The sequence below is a fragment of the Aphelocoma coerulescens genome, chromosome 4, assembly GCF_041296385.1.
Source record: "Aphelocoma coerulescens isolate FSJ_1873_10779 chromosome 4, UR_Acoe_1.0, whole genome shotgun sequence".
Lineage (NCBI taxonomy): Eukaryota > Metazoa > Chordata > Aves > Passeriformes > Corvidae > Aphelocoma > Aphelocoma coerulescens.
Genome location: NC_091017.1, coordinates 3,923,601 through 3,938,365, shown reverse-complemented (window position 1 = coordinate 3,938,365; position 14,765 = coordinate 3,923,601). Strand labels below are relative to the sequence as shown.

At 40.0% G+C, this 14,765-nt stretch overlaps 1 protein-coding gene across 14 annotated transcripts in view; it reads right to left on the bottom strand.

The window, feature by feature from the left end:
• The window catches only part of LOC138109326 (bifunctional heparan sulfate N-deacetylase/N-sulfotransferase 3), a 260,842-nt gene that overhangs the window by 105,019 nt on the left and 141,058 nt on the right, over positions 1-14,765 (bottom strand). For 13 of the 14 annotated variants that reach the window (XR_011150408.1, XR_011150407.1, XM_069012538.1 and 10 more), the window contains one exon: positions 2,116-2,162. The exons of the other annotated variant lie outside the window; for it this stretch is intronic. The gene's annotated coding sequence lies outside the window, so the exon portion shown is untranslated. The remainder of the gene's footprint in view (positions 1-2,115; positions 2,163-14,765) is intronic. 14 annotated transcript variants of the gene reach the window in all.

Genomic DNA, 14,765 nt, shown 5'->3' with positions numbered 1-14,765 from the left:
ATTATTTCCCTTTTACTGAGCACAGTATTAATAAGACAGAGCATTATGTTCATGTATTAAACATTTTTTATAATGTATGCTGTCTTTGAAGCTACACAAAGGTGATTCGTGACATAATTAATGAACTTTGCCTTAGGTGTGCTAAAAAATGTATAAGTTGTGTAAAGTACTATCCATTTCATCATTAGGGCAACTAAGTTGCATTAGTGTAAAATAAACCCAGAATATCTCTGTAAAACAGAATTATAAGTCTCAGGTCAGTGATCCTTATATTACAGACTTTGCTTTAGCTGATTGATCCCTTTGATAACACCTCTTACTGCCTGGTCCACAAGCAGAGACCAGAATAGGTTCTGAGAATCACAGGTTTGTTGGCCACCACCAGCCAATGCAAAGTAGTGCCCAAAGGGAAAGAAATCATCCAGGCTCAAACACCTCCCAGAATTCAGCCTGTTGTTTCCTGGAAAAATCAAAAGCTCAGCTCATTACAGTTCATGTCCACACACACACACACACACTTTGAAATCCTGCTTTTTTCAAGTTCTGCATTGTTGTGTTCCTTCTGAAATTTAATAAATATGACCTGCTACAGTACTCAGCACCCTAAAGACAAAAAGATTTGTCCTCAGTGTGAAGCACCATTAAGCCCTTAAAAATGCAATGATTTACTCTTTATATTATCGCAGTTAAAAAATGCAATACTGCATTGAGTCAAAAACAAAGCAGAAGGAAGCCCTTTTTTGGCTTCAAATTTTATTCCACAGCTTGAATTTTATGCCTCAGTAGGACGTCAAAACACCCCATCTAACTGAATACAGGATTTCTTGGAAAATTTTCCCATATGGTTGAAGAAACCAGGGGAACACAAAACTGCATTTAACAGCTTAAATGTACAATTTGGGTGGGTTTCTGTCAATTTTAATCCTCAGAAGTACTTCAGTAAAGCAGGAACATATATTTTGGTATATTGTTACCAAATAATGGTTGCTAATTGTTTGCTGTATCTACAAACACATATTTGCATCATATTTACTAATTTAAATTATTAAGATAACAACCCTTTTTTCTTATAAGGCAGAAATGAGGACTACACTCCCAGCTTTTCTCTACCTACTTATTGAAGCAGAAGATTAACAAAATCTCATTCGTATGCCAATTAGCATATATTTAGCAGAGGCAATTTTACACAGCTCACAGCTTGTGTCCAAAGATCAATCTTCACTTGTTTTGGATAGAATGCCAACCAGCCTTAGTAATTTAAGTTGTCCTAATACTACACAGTGTTTCCATCTTATTGGGCTCACAGAGCCTTGCTGATGATCTTGGTAACTATATTAGTCTGCCAGCAAAACCCCCCACATCTTTCTCTGGACTCTGCAGGAGCAGTTTCAGGTAGTATTTGTTATCATGGATAAAGCTGTCATGTTTTGAGAGTACTACCACCTTCTACAACAGCTCCCACAGGACTGAGTTTATGCAGAATTCACAATGACAAATAAAAACCCAAACAAACAAACAAACAACTGTCTAGCCTAAGTTGTACATTTTACTTCACCAAGGGCAAAATTCAGCAAAGCACAGCTCCAGCCCCTCAAAGAGGGGCTGACACATTCCTATTTGCATGAAAGATTATGCAAAGAAACAAAAGCCAGTTGACATCTCAACCACATCAAATGTTAAACAGCACAACCAGGTCTTCCTCCACTTTGATTCACTAAAGCTTTCATCTATTCTTATTTTCCAGTCTGCCTTACTCCATCTGAAAGCTGTGCATTCCCCAGAAACCCTGTTCTTCCAATAAACAGTCTGAAGTGCCCATTATCCTGGCGGGATTCCACCTTTTGAGGATGAACACACCAGGTTGTGTTTATCAGGGTCAGGGGAAAGGGCACATGTAAGGGAGTCAGGAGAACTGGCTCTGTACTTAGCTCTCTAATTACAATCAATTTTTGAGACACTTTTCCCCTGGCAGGCAGGCAATGACTTTGGTGAGGAATTCTTGAAAGAGGAGATTGCCTCTGCAGTTATTCCATACGTGTGTGTGTGTGCATGCAGAAATCCAACCTTCACTTACACACCAATCCCATTTTGCATCACTGGCTCTGCCTCTCTTACCTTCTCTCAGCTGGCATGTTGGCAATCTTCCTTTTGGCAGAAAGATGCTGATAAAAAGAAAATAAAAAGAAGTATTACATTCTTATTTCTTTGTCTTCCCGCAGCTCTGTAGATAAATCAGATGTTAAACATTATTTTTATAAAGTCTACAATTTCCAAGCTTCAGGCATGTGGTGAAGATCAAGTCCTACTACTGTCAACATCCTTTGCCTAATAAAGCATCTCAGGACAGCTCAAGCTCCATTTAAACTGCTTTTATAGCTCCCCAAATATAATTTTACTAACCTGCTTTTAAAATTATAATTGCCCACTGGCCTGCCTGCTGGTGGGGAAAACCTTCAATCCATTATTCAGCACAGATTCATGCAACCATTACTATTAACAAGGGAGAAGTTAGCTAATGACTGGCAGCTTAAAGAATAATGAAACTGTTAATATTTGAGGCCATCCTCCCTGCTTCTGTCTATCACAAGTGCTAGAATTATTTAAATTAAATACTTTATGTGACTAAAACACATTTCAGATGATATAATGAGCTACAGCTATTGCTGTTGAATGCATCTATCATTTCTAAAGTCAGGCTTAAGTCCACCTGCTCACTGAGGGCTCAATTTTGCCCTAAATTACACGTGGATAATTCCACCACAGTGAATCATATGATAGGAGGTACATTAGGGGAATATTTCATCCTTCAAAAGTATTTTCCTAAAGGTTTTTGAAAAATTAATTCAAATTCAATAATTTTTACGATTTTTAAAAGAGAATCAATTAGCAAAAGCACTATTGTAGAGAGAAGCGCTGCTGGTTTGATGAGACAGTTACACAGTCATGTGCAATAGAGTTTTATGAAAGACTTTTTTTGCGAATGCAAAAGATTTAGTTCAAATGAGATTTAGCATCAAAATGGATATACCAGAAACAAAGTATTAAAACTCTCTTTTTTACCCAAAGGGAAAATACCTCTGCAATCAGAGGATTTCATGTTAATGGTCTTTAGTTAGTTCTGCAGAGGTGGAGGAAGTTTTGAGCCTTGCAGTGTATGGGGTGTGGGGAGTCAATGTCCCACAGGCATTCCTGGTGACCCCATTCCACGCTTCCCCTGGATTTTAAGACACAGGATATAACGCTCCCATTTGTTCCTGCCAATGCTATTTTTCCAGGGCAGGCTGAGGAGCAGAACCAGGCTTCCCCTCCTCCATGCAGAGCTGATCAGAATACCAATTGAGAAAACATATTTCAAATTAAACAATGTCATTAAGTATTCACAAGATGCCCAATTACCACTGTACCCAAGTGTGCTTGCTGTCAATGTATATTAGCTACAAAATTGATAGAAGGCTAGAGCCGACCCAGAAATTGTCACAACTTGTGATCTTTGTCAATTCAGCTGAGTGACAGGCTGAGTCATGTAAATAACTGCACCTCCTGCCATTAAAAAGATCACTTCAGGTCACTCGAAGCAAAACTTTTTTGTTTTCTCACAGAAAAAAAAACCTTGACGTTTTCTCTGGCCAACCAAAGCTTTGTTTAGTCAGTGGGGTTTTTTTCCCAAATTTACAAATGTGAAATATTTCTAAAACAATTTTTGAAATATATTTTCAGATTTTTTTTCCAATCTGATTAAAAATCACAACACTTTGGGTTTTTTCCATATGACTATTTATTTTGGTGAACGCTTTTCAAACAAGCAAAGAATTGCCTCACTTTTCCTTCTAGTTGTCCTCTCGAAGAATATTTTATTTGGCGTTACTCAACTTATTCATTAACTTAAATAATTGAACCAATTTACAGAATAACACACATAACACAAGCAGTAGTGTTAATAACCACCAGTGAGGAGGCTGGTCCAGGACCAGCCATTGGCATGAAACCTTCCCAGAATGTTCTGAGGTAACCATGGTTGTGAATTCACTTGCACCGAGTATGACTGTGGATCTTTATGACTTTTTAAGGAAGTGCTCCAGAGCCTTCTGGGTGCATTAGGGGGAGATGAACAGGCAACCTCCTCTGCATGGACTGGCTGCTCCTTCCCAGCCCCTTCCATGGACGGCCAACAAATGTAACAGCTTTATTGCTCGTGGTGCTCTGCAGTCTCAGGAGCTGGAACTGTTTCCCCTGGAAAGCTGAGCTCCTGCTCCCCCCTTCCATTGTCAGACTGGCAGCTGTTCTGTGACACCCACAGTAATCTTTGATCAAAGACAGCGTGTGCTCATCTGCCATTTATCACCTGCTAAATCCTCACTCCCATTTGGCTGCCAGCTGGTGTTTCATGGAATTGTACCTGGATATGTTTATGGATCTCACCTTCATCAGCGTTCCCACAGCTCCCACATATGTTAGTGGTGGCAGAGGGAGGGGAAGATTTTTTCCTTGGCTTCCAGGACAAAGTTAATGCCTGACCCAGAAAGGACTGAATCCTGGAAGCCTGTGAAGTACTTGGTGGCTGGTTTTAGCTGTTTCTGCAGAGGAAGTCTCCCTCAAACAGGTGAAAGTGTTCCTCTAGCTGGCTCAATGGGCTGGATTGTGTCAGAGGTGTTTTGATTAATCCCATGTAATTTGGGTGGTTTATTAATCTGGCAGTATTTTGAATGGCTCTCCAGCTCTCTCCTGCTCTCATGGTGTACCTCAGCTTCTTCACTTTGAATTATAAGACACCCTGTGGATCAACATCCATAATGTATGAGCTCAGGCTTGAAGGGGATGACAGTGCTGCACAATCCTACAGTGGACAGGATGCTAAGAAGAGGTTTTCTTCTCCCTTCCCAGGGGGTGCTTTCCCAGCTCAGTGTGGAGCCCAGTACTGCCAGGCTGGTTTATGTGTGCTGACACCGAGCACAGCCAGCTACCTAGAAGAAAATGAAATCTCACACTGAGAAAGGACCTACTATCAGTTAAGCTTGCAATGAGCTGTAACTGAGCCAAGTACCATCAGCAAGAGCCAATTTTGGGGCTTTATTGTTGTTCAAAACAAGAGATTCCCTCTCTAAGCCGTGTTTGCCCCTGAAGAAGATACTGGGGTTACCCAGTGTACCTTTAACTTCCAGTTTTCTCATAAATAGTCACAAAGTTCAGACCAAAGCCACCCAATTGCTTGGGGAGGAAGGAATGAAAACAGTAACCTGGCAAAACAAGAAACTGGTGCTGAATAAGTGCAGTCTGAACAACTCAAGAAAACTCCAGAGCAAATTAGGTCTTGCTGGCAGAATACATCAACAGAGGAACCTCACTTCACAGCAGCATCCCTCATTCCAGGATATTCTCTTATTCCTCATTCCTAGAGTCAAACTTTTCAATCCCATTAATGAAAATTTTTTGACTGATTGAAACATCAGACTCTTTAATTGCTGAACATGTGAAGATGTACCAAGATTTCTTCCTCATAGAGAATTGTACAGGACAAACTTCAAATATTTCTCCATCTCATTCAGAACGGTTTTGAATTAAAAAATCCCAACCTTCTGCTTTGAATTTGATGACAAACAGAAAATAAACGAGAGACTCCCCCTTTCTGGGACAGTGCTCCAGCTGCACTGAGACAGAAGTTTTGTTAAAACCAATATATCAGCAAATTGAGTAGGTAGCAAAACTCCTCAAATTTAAAGCCTTCCAACCAAAGTAATAATTTTTGGTTCAGTCTCAATTTCCTTTGCCATATTTTTCAAAGTAAAAAGGGAGAAATGAAGACTTCATAAAATTTACAGAATTATATACAAGTGACACAAACCAGCATGTGCAGCTGAAATTTAACAAAACCATTTATTTCATTTAAAAACCCTTCCTAGATGATGCTATGACTTTTCTTTTTCTTTTGGCATTTCCAAAATGTTCAAATAGAAATCCCAACATTTGCTCTATGAAAATTCTATGACAGAAAATTGTTTTTTTAAGATATATACCTTTCAAGAAATTTCATGTAGAATCTTTTTCGCATAGTTTCCTGCCATCAACATTGAAATCCTTAGAAAATGCAGCCAGAAGCCTGAGTTGCACTAAATTGAACTTGTCTAAACTGTGTTTTAGAGGTTATTTCATTATACTAGTGCAAACACTTCTATGCACCCATTTAAATAATTTTAAATTTGGTTTATATTGATTTAGTATGTCAAGCCCTTCTCAGTTTAAGGGAAGTCAATACTGGACAGGTTTAATTCACTTGATAGCTCCCTGAACAAGACTTTAATACAATCAGTCCAGCACTCAAACTTGATTAATCAGTGCAATCCCACAAGTAGCCAAACCACTAGAAGTAGAGGAACTGGACTATTTTATCACGTGAAAATATACTAGTACAAAAAAGAAAGCTGACAAAAGAGATTCCACTTCTTTCCTCGGATATCTACCTGGATCTATTTGGGGAGGCTGAAGTCACACACTCCCAGGAAAATGCTGCATCTGTAATTAGCCCAGAATTAACAAAGCTTTGGATGACTTCTCTAAAAACTAATTGAATGAATGGCGTTTCAAAACTGTGCAAAAAGCTGGTATGGAAAAACCAGAGGAAAGACATGAAACTTCAAAGTGCTCCCCCACCGAACTGAACACTCTTGTTCAAGGCAAACATTTCCAGATTACAAACCAAAATCAAATCATTACGAAAAGCAGAATGCTGCTCACTAATATACTTTAATGACACAATAGGCAGTAATGGCTGATTCAACACAACTGCTTGCAAGTTGGTGGTTGAGCCCTTGGCCCTGGTTTCCTCAAATCAAACAATGCTGCCAAGAGAATGAGGAACAGATGCTAAATACGCACATCTCGCACACTGCTTCAATTTGTTCATCACTGACTTCCTTCGGGATAAAGGAGATATTGTCAAAATGATAATGATGGTGTAAACATTTTGGCCACTTCAAGCATTTTCTGAATGCCAGATAAATTCAGAATAATTTTTAGCAGTAGGCTTGCCAGAACATCAGCTGAAGCCTTCATTATAGCTATTCATATCCCTATAATAAAGGTTGCATCAGCAATTCCATTATAAATGCTCTTTCAGAGGATTTGACAATTTGGCTGAAAAAAGTATTTTTGGCTGAAGCCCGGCATGTAAGTTGTCTTAGATATAATTTTTCAACTAAGTTTTAAACTGTTCAGCTGTTTTCTGCATAAAGATGGAAGAAACAAAGAGGGATTAGCTGGTTCCAATTGTTCTTTTTATGGGCCTACATAAAAATGCACCAAACTGTTTCTTTTGAAGTAGAAACTATGTTAAGGAAAAGAAAAGCCAGGAGTCACATACACTAAGTGCACACTTACACTTAGATACATACTAATTACAAGTAACTGTGGCATGATCCGGATTAGGTGCTAGGGAAGAAATTCCTTGGAGGAATTGTGACACAGAAAGTCACTCAAGCTTTTCGTTAAGCCAAGAAAGGGTAACACTGATAAAATCACCAGCCTGAGGTCAAGTACTGCTCCTCTAGAAAACAGAGTGCAATGGGACAGTAAATTTATAAATGTAGCTGTAAAGAAAAAACTTGACAATTCTTCAGGTTTAATTTAATCACAAAATTAGTAAACGGAGTTGGAAATCAATACTGTGATGGCACTGATCTTCTGCCATGTCTAGAAGGCCCACAACCTGTAATGGAAGTTTATTTTTCACTCTAAGTGCCATCTACTTTTTAAAAGATGACGGTTAAATAGACTCCAGCAGCAATTATAAGCTCAAAAGCTGGAAAGTAGACAAAAGCCCTCAAAATGTCCTTTGTCGTGACAAAAGAAACCTTCATAGAATCTTACCCCACACTGGGTTCAATTTACCAGTCTTCTTGCTCTCTGTTATGAAGGCAATCTCCTAAAACTGCAAATTATTTTGTTTTCCTGGGATAATTATTTCGCCTGTCATAGAACCAATTTGGAGATACTTCTTTTCCCTCTGTTGGCAACCTCACACACAGTGGGTGGCTCAGGGATATTAGTGCCTTGGTGGGCAGGTCTGATAGTGAGCTTCCTTGATAAAAACCCTGCATTTCACTGGACTTGTCTGACATCTTTACTAGCAGCTAAATCTTCCTGGGATAGCTGATGTAACTGCATCTCCCAGGCAGGGACACACTTCCCTGTCACAGTTATAATCTCCAGAGCTCTGGAAGGAGTGGGAGAACCTCTACACAGTGATCATGAAAGTACACAATGTGGTAGTGGCAAATGATACCAACTTCTGTGTGATGCACTCAAGTTTGGGAATGCTACACTTTCAGTGAATACAGTTCTCATCAACAGAGGGGTTACTGCTGGAAAATGGGGAAAGAGAACTTCGTAACACAGTGTAATCAGAAAGGACCTACTGAAAAAGGTCGGAAGTAGCTTGTACAAAAAAGCCTTACACTTACTAGAGAATGCCTTACACTTACTAGAGAATGAACATCTGTTTGCAGGAGACAGAAATGCAGTGCAGAAATCAACCCTTGGGTTCTTTTTGAGCACAGATCTGTATTTGTTAACAGACTCCATTAGTGCCACAAGGCAGGGCTCCATTTGCACTTTCTGGCCATACACAGGGAGCACCTATCCTTCCTTACTGTCCCCAAGAAACTGCTCCCTCCCACTTCAGCACAGGGTAAGAACTACAGCACATGCTGGACCTTTCTTTTCTGAGATGGATTAAATCACTTTCAATTACCAAAAAAACGAAGGTGCTTGACAGATGGCTTCAAAGCACTATCCTTCATGCTTCATTACCAGGATCTTGTAAACAGGAATAGGCTTTTCTTACCTGCCTGTGAAGATGCTGCTAAATGTTTTATTTCTGGAAATGCTGCCTATAAATATGACAGTGTTCTTTTGTGACACAGAACTTCCAGAAACTGCTTTCCTCTTAGCAAATTAGCTACGGAGAGACTATTTTGAACTTAGAACTGGGTACAAAATTTTAATACTCTCACATTTCTAAATGTAAATCTGCCTTTACACAGTGCCTGATGTGTTCCAGATACTTTGTCACATACACACTAAAAAAATAAGAATCGAAGCACAATCCCATTGCAACCATGCTGGATTTTCTCTTAGCAAGTGGCAAGAGAATCTCCATTCCCATCCATGACCTGAAGTTCCCAGAATTCAGGCCTCAATTCTTCTGCAATAACAACAACTACACTAGGCCTTGGAAACAGCACACGTTTTACTAAAACTTGATGTCACGATCAGAATGGATGCTTGAATAAACCGTCTTTTCCTTCTGTATTTATAGATATAATATATATATTATATATTGTCCAGTGGTCAATAATAACAACCATGCAGAAAACAATTCTCAGTACTCTGTGCTCCCTTCTCCCTCCAAAAGCACTTGGCTACTCTGGCAAGGCCCCAGCCATCTCCAGGAGTGTCCTGGCCCAAGTGCCCTGGCAGGAATGGCAGCCCTTGCCCTGGCACACACCCCACAGTAATCTTCAAACCTGAAGGACAATTTTATCTTGGCCATATGCTCTGCTATGGAAAAACTTCAGCATTCCAATCAAAGGTGCTACAGCATTTAACATGGACATTAATAATTGCTGCAACAGTCAGCATTATTTACTTTATCTCTAAAGTGATTTAATCTTAGTATTCTCTCTAAATTGCTGGGACTTCTCATATCTAGTGTATTGATATTTTACTGATAATGTATGAGGGAATTACAGGTATCTTCAGGATGAATGCTTGTTGTTTTAGCAGCTGGCAGACATGGAACAGCTAGGAATGAGGCACTCAGAAAACACAGGGAACAGCTTGCAATCTGTGTGCTTGTCTGATTAGGTAAATGTCTAAGGTGACAGCAGTAAAAGAGTTAACAATGCTTTCTTTGAGAAAAAGATACTTTTAGCTGCCATTAATTCAGTTTAGCAAATATAAATGGAGAGGAAGATGACAATGTCTGATCAAAGGATTTATCTGGAGCAAGAAACGGGTAAACAGGGTAAAGGGATAGGGAAAGATGTTCCTCTTTTCAAACAAATTGAGTTCTACCTTAAGCAGAGCAAAACACAACTGAATTAAAAGGACCCATGTGGAAAAATCATTACAATTATGTGCATTTTTTGGACTCTGCATCTGAGCACAGGATGGACATTTAAAGTTAAAACTCCTGTACAAAGTTGGAAGTCTTGTTCTCCTCTTCCTGTGCCCTTGGTCCAGACACAGCTACCCACAGATGCAAAGTATTTATTTGAACTAATTAAGCAATTCTGCTTTTACTCAAGTTTTTCTTTCCGCTTTCACGGCTAGTAACACACAAAGGAAGTTTACAATTTGTTTTGTTTACTAAACATTGCCACACAACTCTAGACAGCCCCAGGTAGCTTCGGAGGCTTCGTGTTCAGTTTAAGCTAAAACTGTACATCCACCTGAATTCCCAGCTTCTGAGTAAGTACCACTGTGACCTACAGACAGCCCAGCTCACTGCCCTAGGAAAAGCCTACCGAGCATCAGCCAGCCCTGTCTGACTGTGCCAGCATCAGACAGATCACTGCAAAGCCCAGAGGAAAAGCTCAAGGCTGTGACTTTTCTAGGGTCTTGCTGGGAAGAACGTGCCATGGGAAGAGCATGCAGGACACTGAAAATGTGGAGTTTTCTGGGCTTTGATGCTTTTCATACTAAGATGTGATGACACAGAGTGTTAAAGAAAATCTCTTGCATTTCTGGGTTGGCATCTCAGCAGCAAACATTGCTCTGGACTGTTGGGATAGACACCAGGAGAGAGATTATTTCCATTGCACTGCATGAGGTACAGGCTGGATCCAGAGCCTGACCTACAGAGAATTCCTACAGACTATAATGGTCCTGCTCAATTCTGACTATAAGATACTGACTATAAACTCTCCATTCCTACACCTTATACTCTAGAAAAATTCTTGTGTTATGTCTAAGTCCCTGTAATGCTGCTTTTGGAGCTGCAGCTCCAAAACCCACCTGCCAGTAACACAAGAGCAGTGCTAGGAAAAGCACAGCTGAGTTGTGGGAGTCTCCTCAAGCACCAACTCCTCCAAGCATCGCAGTAACTGTGGAAACTAAAATCATGCATGAATAAGGACCAAATCTCCCCTGCTAAAATACCTCCCCTTTGCAGCACAGGGCTGGTAGAAAACTTCATTGGTGCTGTTTAGGCTGCTGTCTCAGACTTTCTGGTACCTTTCTTGTGACCTGCATTATGAACTGTGCTTGTTTTTATTTGAATGGAGGGCAGCAGAACATATAGATGAAAATTAAATTGGGAGTTTGCCAAGAGCTAAGTATTTTTGATGTTCTTCCTCCTCCTTTGGGGCTATAAAACAGAGCAGTAGGGACAGGACTGCCAGACTCATTTTTACATGTGATCTATGGTGTAAGTGAACACCTGTCTGCACAAGTGGAAAGCCAGTTTATTATTCTGTCACACCACCTAACCCCTGATGTGATGTCATTGAAAGCATCACAAAACCATTCTACCAAAATTGGGAATGTTTTTGTAAAAATAGTACTGGTTGTATTCCATGTGTGGAATACTGATGCTTAAAAGACAAAATAAGAACAGGAAACGTTCAGCTGCTTTTATAGAAAAGCTCAATTTTTTTAGGAACTGCTTCTTAAAGGAACAAAAAGCAGGATGCTTTTCAGGTGGTTTTAGAAGGATCACTTTCTCCCTCCAACCTTTCTATCTACCAGATAAATCTTCTTGGCTCTTTCACAGTGCCCTGCCCAGAGACAGGATAATGGGGATTGCACTCAATCACTCACTGCAGGGACTCCCTCATCCCTTTTCCTTCTGAGGGATTGGAAGGATGGACAGTGGATCTGCTGCTAATTTAGAAAGATTAACCACTCCTTACAAGAAGCAGGTGCTAAATCCCACATAAAGCAGCAGCTTACACACTCTCCAGTATGAGCTTTCCTGCTTGTGCTCATCTTCTGGCCCTTGTGCTGAACACAGCAAGGCCTGTACTGAAAGAAATAACAGCTTCTCTGCAGAATTCTACTGACTAAAATTAGGCTAGACACAGCAATAAAAATACTGGAAGCTACCCACTGGGTATATTTCTCATTAGCTTTGTGTTAAACCAATACTGTAGAGATGAAAATTTCTTAAAATTTGTATATAATTTAAATCAAAACCAACTTCAAATTCGAGCTGCAATCATGGAGTGACTGCCACAGGAACTTTTCTAACAAATCTTATTACCAGATGAAGAAAGAAAAGCTTTCAAACAGTAAAATATGTAAACAAAGAATGCAAATAAAATCAGATATTAGTATTAAGGCACTAAACTAAATATCACACACAAGCAGCATCCATGTGTGGCATGCAGTGCTTATGTTCACTTTTGAAACACGGGGTGCTGAAGAACACAGCCTCAAAAAGCATCGATCCTAGTGGTTTCCCTAAGTGCTAAACTCATCACATTCAGGCTCAGAGTTAATTTCTAATACATCTGTCCTGCCTTCATGCTGGTAATGCAAATGGGAATTACAGCTTCTTGTATGCTTAGAACCTGTAGCTTAATTCTGCTCGTCTCTCATGAAGCACATATGAACAGGTAAACAGGAGATAAAAATTTCCTTAGAAACACTACCCATTCTGTCCCAGCCCAATAAATTCTCCTCCAAGGCTTCTGAACAGGACCCTGCAGAGCAGAGCACAGCATATGCTACTGTGAGAAGGGGGGCAGTGACAGATGTTGACGACATTTCGAAACAACACAGTTGGGTCCATAGATAGATACAACTGTATCTGATTAGGCAGACAGCTCCATTCATCTCTCTGTACACCAGCCAGGAGGTCTCTAATTGTTTTGCAGATCACTTAGCAATTAATGATGCTGTTGCCCTTGGACAGATCATGCTACAGATCAATATTTTCTGTCCAAGTCAAAGCACTGAGGAGATACAAGGATACCAAAGTTACTCTATTAATAGAGCCCACGGCAAGGATTGGGGGGGAACTTCTTAGGTAAGAATGTATTTCTGTCACAAACATGAATTTTCTCTTGCAAGTTCTCATGTCAGATAACCACGACCCTTTACAAATTCCATTTCACAAAACTAAGCCTACATAAAATTTTGCACCTAGTCAGATGCAAAGCTGGAAGGAGGGGCTACAGAGTGAACAAAAGTGGGAGTCTTGAAACTGGGCTGGAATGATCCTACATGGATCAAAAGCAGAAGGGCTACAGAGGATAAGAGAGCCTTGGTGAAATGTCTCCCAGCACACGTGTATTGTGGATATTGCTGCTGTGTAACAGCTTTGTTTTAAGAGATAATCCCCATGCTCTAAACATTAAAATTCTACCTTAGAGATACTGACTTATCTCTAGCGACAAATAAGGTCTGCACAAAGCACTCTGGAACTAAACTGACCAGCCTAGTTGCCCACAGTAAGTTCATGAGAGCCAGGGCTTTTATTGTTTCCCTCATTCTCAGTTTAGGGCACTGGCTAAGGTTTGGTACCATCCAAGCTAATGGTAAAGTTTCAGCTGATTACACCAGAGAGGGGCTTTATATATATATATATATATATATATATATATATATATATATAATGGCCTCCAATTTCCTGATTGGAACACATTTGAAAATCAAATCAAAATCAATTTTAATCCAATAAAAAAAACAAAGTTAGACAATTTATTATAAAAAGGATAGTTTTTTACAGCTCATGTGACTCAAAATGATTATTGTCTCTAAAAAGCACTGCAATGAGGACTTGTTTGTATTTCTATTACAACTTTGAATTATAGCTTTTGAGTGCCTCAGGATAATTTTCATTGAGAAAGAACTGTAGTTTGAAAATCAATTATTTTCAGTAATCATCTGTTTCAGTTCTTCACTAATGACCCATACAGCTATCTGTGTAAAACAAATCTTATCAGCCTGGTATCAGCTGCTTGGGAGCACCTCAATAAACAACCCAGTGTATCACACACTCAGTATTATTTGTGTAACCACAAATTCTCCAGTGGTGTGAGCCTATTCAGTCCATTAGGATTACACCAACAATATGGCCATAAGAACCTGCCTGGGGGGGCAAGTGTGGTCTGCTCTTGACTTCAGTCACAGTGTCTGGTCTGTGACAGCAGTTTGGACTGAACAAGGTGCTGCTGCAAGCCAAGAGCAGGGAGCCAGAGGAGCAGCTCTAGGTCCTCCCCACCACCCTTCCCATTGCCCACAAAAACATTGCTCAAAGCAAGGGCTGGAGAAGGGGAAGTCATGAAGAGGGGCCAGGTGAGCCCCTGTTATTCTGGCCAAAGAATTTGCCCGGTGTGGACACCAAAAAAAAGCTGATTTGCTGTTTCTATGAGTTTACTGCTGCTTGGTTTTATTATTTAAAATGGCTTGTTTTCATTTAAACTCAACCTTATTCCAATGTTTAATTAACCTCTCCATTAGGAAGTTTTCCTAATGTACAAGATAAATTTAATTGTATTTTAAATGTATTCTTTTTCTACCCATAGATGTACATCATAATTTCTCCCTTGCGATGCTGAAACCACCGTTCCTGCGCCATCCCTTCATCTTCTCTTCTCTCTGTGAAGTAGCTCCAGAAGTCTTTCCCCAGAGGGCTGATTTTGGAGCTCTCTGTTCTTTCTGGTCTCCTATGACTTCCCTTCATTCTGCACAGACTTTGCCTTGCAGTGCAGTGTCCTGACTCTGCACAGGGACTCGGGGTGAGATCCTGCCCACGCTGAGCAGAG